Raw genomic sequence first — 5,957 nt, 5'->3', positions numbered from 1 at the left:
GATCCGAGACCCTCTCTCTCTACCCTTATATTCTCTCTAAGAATTGATCTCCCTAGAGTGTGAATCTAACCTAGGGCCTTTGTTAAAAAGATAGAGGGCATTGAGAGCTTTGTTTTAATCTGAAAAAGTTTGGATTTGGAGCACGTTGGTCTTCGAGTCTTCATCTCCTTTTTGGCTCAAACTTCGAGGTAGGGATATCCTACTCCTCTCTATGGATTTTGTCTTTAAATTTTGGTATTTTGAGATGTTGGGGTTGGTTTGGTAATTTTGTGAAAGTTTGGGGCTTTTGTGTAATTTTACAAAAGTTGGGGTTTTATTCATAATAAAACTAGATGCATGTTTGGCATGGAGAAATGGAATGAATGTTAAATCATTGATGAAAATGGGACCTAAGGGTTGAAATGTTAATTATGGGACTTGACCTAATTACATTGTTTAATTAATTGGGATAATTAATTGTAAGAAATGAGGAAATGAAATGTTGATTGAATATCCATTGTGCATTTATTTTCTGTTTAGAAATAACTGCTTTGGGCTATCGGTGGAGGATAGTCGTGATTGTTGTAGACAATGCATGATGATTAGGCAAACTGAAACTAATCAATGAAGTGTGTCATGGAACTTGACGGTTGATAGAATACATTAACTACATGTATTGAGTAATTGTATATAGAACCAATGAGTTTGTATACGTTATGTGTAGAGGAGGAGATGGGGGATGTACTCCACGGTTTAGGGGAAGATAGGGGATGTACCTCTAAACCGGATAGTGTTGGGAGAAGATAGGGGATGAACTCCGTAGATACAGCTCATATGCTTGTCTAAAGAAGTGAAGATCGAGCTTATATGCTTATCTTTGTGATGTGTGGATATAGCTTTTATGCTTATCTGTGGATATTGTGGTTATACATATCTGTTGAGAATGTGGGTAGTGCTTATATGCCTATCCGTTGAAAAAGGGAAAATGAAAGGAAACTTGGACTCATAAGTCGTATGACATAAATATGTGATTTATGTGATTTTATCAGTGTTGGCCATCTATCAATTGCTAATATTTTAGTCATTGTTCATGGTTGGTTTAGTGTATTTCTACTGGGCTGTGGCTCACCCTATATGGGAATATCATTTTCAGGTGCAGGAAGCATGCCACCTCCAAGGACATAGCTTGGGAGGCTAGAGGCGGACATAATGTTGTCGTTTTACTTTTTGATGTATTACATGTAAATACAAGCCAAGGGCTTAAAGTGTATGAGTTAGTACTCCTTTTTGTGTAACCAAGTGTTAACTTGGAAAGGTGTAAGCCCGTAGGGCATTTTGCTTTTGTTGTTAACATGTAATACTTATGTAATAAGACTCTGAAGAAATGGAAGAATATGGTTATTTCATATGTTAATGAATCTCTTAATTGATGGGTTTAATGTTACTATTTTGAGGGCGTTACAATCGCGGTATCTTGCGCACCTCATTGCACTGTTTTGTGCAGATTACTTGCGTTTTGCATGCATTTTATCGCGCTATCTTGCGCACCTCATCGCGCTGTTTTTTGCACATTACTTGCATTTCGCATGCATTTTATCGCACTATCTTGCGCACCTCATTGCCCTGTTTTGTGCACATTACTTACATTTTGCACGCATTTTATCACGCTATCTTGCGCAGCTCATTGCGCAGTTTTGTGCACACTACTTGCATTTTGCATGCATTTTATCGCGCCATCTTGCGCACCTCATCGTGCTGTTTTCTGCATATTCCTTGCATTTTGCATGCATTTTATCGCGATATCTTGCGCACTTCATCGCGCTGTTTCGGGCACATTATTTGCATTTTGCATGCATTTTATCGCGCTATCTTGCGCACCTCATTGCACTGTTTTGCGCACATTACTTGCATTTTGCGTGCATTTTATCGCGCTATCTTGCGCACCTCATCGCGCTGTTTTGTGCACATTTCTTGCATCTTGCATGCATTTTATCGCGCTATCTTGCGGATCTCATCGTACAGCTTTGTGCGCGTTACGTGCATTTTGCATGCATTTTATCGCGCCATCTTGGACATCGCGCAATTTTACGCTGTGTCCATCACTTGCATTTTGCATGCATTTTATCGCGCTATCTTGCGCACCTCATCGCACTGTTTTGTGCACATTACTTGCATTTTGCATGCATTTTATCACGCTATCTTGCGCCCCTCATCGTGTCATTTTCTACACATTACTTGCATTTTGCACGCATTTTATCGCGCTATCTTGCGCACCTCACTGCACTGTTTTACGCACATTACTTGCATTTTGAACGCATTTTATCGCGCTATCTTGCGCACCTCATTGCGGAATTTTCTGCACACTACTTACATTTTGCATGCGTTTTATCGCGCCATCTTGCGCACCTCAATGCGCAGTTTTGTGCACACTACTTGCATTTTGCATGCATTTTATCGCGGTATCTTGCGCACCTCATTGCACTGTTTTGTGCAGATTACTTGCATTTTGCATGCATTTTATCGCGCTATCTTGCGCACCTCATCGCGCTGTTTTCTGCAGATTACTTGCATTTTGCATGCATTTTATCGCACTATCTTGCGCACCTCATTGCCCTGTTTTGTGCACATTACTTACATTTTGCACGCATTTTATCACGCTATCTTGCGCAGCTCATTGCGCAGTTTTGTGAACACTACTTGCATTTTGCATGCATTTTATCGCGCTATCTTGCGCACCTCATCGTGCTGTTTTCTGCATATTCCTTGCATTTTGCATGCATTTTATCGCGCTATCTTGCGCACCTCATTGCGCAGTTTTGTGCGCTCTACTTGCATTTCGCATGCATTTTATCGCGCCATCTTGGGCACCTCAATGCGCAGTTTTGTGCACACTACTTGCAATTTGCATGCATTTTATCGCGCTATCTTGCGCACCTCATTGCACAGTTTAGTGCACATTACTTGCATTTTGCATGCATTTTGTCGCGCTATCTTGCGCACCTCATCTCGCTGTTTTCTGCCCATTACTTGCATTTTGCATGCATTTTATCGCGCTATCTGGCGCACTTCATCGCGCTGTTTCGGGCACATTACTTGCATTTTGCATGCATTTTATCGCGCTATCTTGCGCACCTCATTGCACTGTTTTGCGCACATTACTTGAATTTTGCATGCATTTTATCGCGCTATCTTGCGCACCTCATCGCGCTGTTTTGTGCACATTTCTTGCATCTTGCATGCATTTTATCGCGCTATCTTGCGCACCTCATCGTACAGCTTTGTGCACGTTACCTGCATTTTGCATGCATTTTACCGCGCGATCTTGGACATCGCGCAATTTTACGCTGTGTCCATCACTTGCATTTTGCATGCATTTTATCGCGCTATCTTGTGCACCTCATTGCACTGTTTTGTGCACATTACTGGCTTTTGGATGCATTTTATCGCGCTATCTTGCGCGCCTCGTCGCTCAGTTTTGTGCACATTACTTGCATTTAGCATGCATTTTATCGCGCTATCTTGCGCGCCTCACCGCACAGTTTTGTGCACATTACTTGCATTTTGTATGCTTTTTATCGCGCTATTTTGCGCATCGCACAATTTTACGCTGTGTCCATTACTTGCATCTTGCATGCATTTTATCGCGATATCTTGCCCACCTCGTCGCACTATTTTGTGCACATTACTGGCATTTTGAATGCATTTTATCGCGCTATCTTGCGCACCTCATCACATAGTTTTGTGCACATTACTTGCATTTTGCACGCATTTTATCGCGCTATCTTGCGCACCTCCTTGCGCAGTTTTGTGCACACTACTTGCATTTTGCATGCATTTTATCGCGTCATCTTGCGCACCTCATCGCGCAGTTTTCTGCACACTACTTGCATTTTGCATGCATTTTATCGCGCTATCTTGCGCACCTCATTGCACTGTTTTGTGCACATTACTTGCATTTTGCATGCATTTTTTCGCGCTATCTTGAGCACCTCATCGCGTTGTTTTCTGCACATTACTTGCATTTTGCATGCATTTTATCGCGCTATCTTGGGCACCTTGTTGCACTGTTTTGCGCACATTACTTGCATTTTGCACGCATTTTATCGCGCTATCTTGCGCACCTCATTGCGCAGTTTTGTGCACACTACTTGAATTTTGCATGCGTTTTATCGCGCCATCTTGTGCACCTCATTGCGCAGTTTTGTGCACACTTCTTGCATTTTGCATGCATTTCATCGCGGTATCTTTCGCACTTCGTTGCACTGTTTTGTGCAGATTACTTGCATTTTGCATGCATTTTATCGCGCTATCTTGCGCACCTCATCTCGCTGTTTTCTGCACATTACTTGCATTTTGCATGCATTTTATCGCGCTATCTTGCGCACCTCATTACCCTGTTTTGTGCACATTACTTACATTTTGCACGCATTTTATCGCGCTATCTTGCGCACCTCATTGCGCAGTTTTGTGCACACTACTTGCATTTTGCATCCATTTTATCGTGCTATCGTGCGCACCTCATCGCGCTGTTTTCAGCACATTACTTGCATTTTGCATGCATTTTATCGCGCTATCTTGCGCACCTCATTGCACTGTTTTATGCACATTACTTGCATTTTGCACGCATTTTATCGCGCTATCTTGCGCACCTCCTTGCGCAGTTTTGTGCACACTACTTGCATTTTGCATGCATTTTATCGCGCCATCTTGCGCACCTCATCGCGCAGTTTTCTGCACACTACTTGCATTTTATTTTCATTTTATCGCGCTATCTTGCGCACCTCATTGCACTGTTTTGTGCACATTACTTGCATTTTGCATGCATTTTTTCGCGCTATCTTTACCACCTCATCGCGTTGTTTTCTGCACATTACTTGCATTTTGCATGCATTTTATCGCGCTATCTTGGGCACCTCGCTGCACTGTTTTGCGCACATTAATTGCATTTTGCACGCATTTTTTCGCGCTATCTTGCGCACCTCATTGCGCAGTTTTGTGCACACTACTTGCATTTTGCATGCGTTTTATCGCGCCATCTTGTGCACCTCATTGCGGAGTTTTGTGCACACTACTTGCATTTTGCATGCATTTCATCGCGGTATCTTGCGCACCTCATTGCACTGTTTTGTGCTGATTACTTGCATTTTGCATGCATTTTATCGCGCTATCTTGCGCACCTCATCTCGCTGTTTTCTGCACATTACTTGCATTTTGCATGCATTTTATCGCGCTATCTTGCGCACCTCATTGCACTGTTTTATGCACATTACTTGCATTTTGCACGCATTTTATCGCGCTATCTTGCGCACCTCACTGCGCAGTTTTGTGCTCTCTACTTGCATTTTGCATGCATTTTATGGCGGCATCTTGCGCACCTCATTGCGCTGTTTCGGGCATATTAATTGCATTTTGCATGCATTTTATCGAGCTATCTTGCGCACCTCATTGCACTGTTTTGCGCACATTACTTGAATTTTGCGTGCATTTTATCGCGCTATCTTGCGCACCTCATCGCGCTGTTTTGTGCACATTTCTTGCATCTTGCATGCATTTTATCGCGCTATCTTGCGCACCTCACTGCGCAGTTTTGTGCTCTCTACTTGCATTTTGCATGCATTTTATGGCGGCATCTTGCGCACCTCATTGCGCTGTTTCGGGCATATTAATCGCATTTTGCATGCATTTTATCGAGCTATCTTGCGCACCTCATTGCACTGTTTTGCGCACATTACTTGAATTTTGCGTGCATTTTATCGCGCTATCTTGCGCACCTCATCGCGCTGTTTTGTGCACATTTCTTGCATCTTGCATGCATTTTATCGCGCTATCTTGCGCACCTCATCGTACAGCTTTGTGCACGTTACTTGCATTTTGCATGCATTTTACCGCGGCATCTTGGACATCACGTAATTTTACGCTGTGTCCATCACTTGCATTTTGCATGCATTTTATCGTGCTATCTTGCGCACCTCATTGCA

The sequence above is a fragment of the Camellia sinensis genome, chromosome 12 (genome assembly GCF_055761805.1).
Source record: "Camellia sinensis isolate YWXY chromosome 12, ASM5576180v1, whole genome shotgun sequence".
Classification (NCBI taxonomy): Eukaryota; Viridiplantae; Streptophyta; class Magnoliopsida; order Ericales; family Theaceae; genus Camellia; species Camellia sinensis.
The sequence above is the reverse complement of the archived record's forward strand: the minus strand, read 5'-3'. Positions refer to the sequence as shown.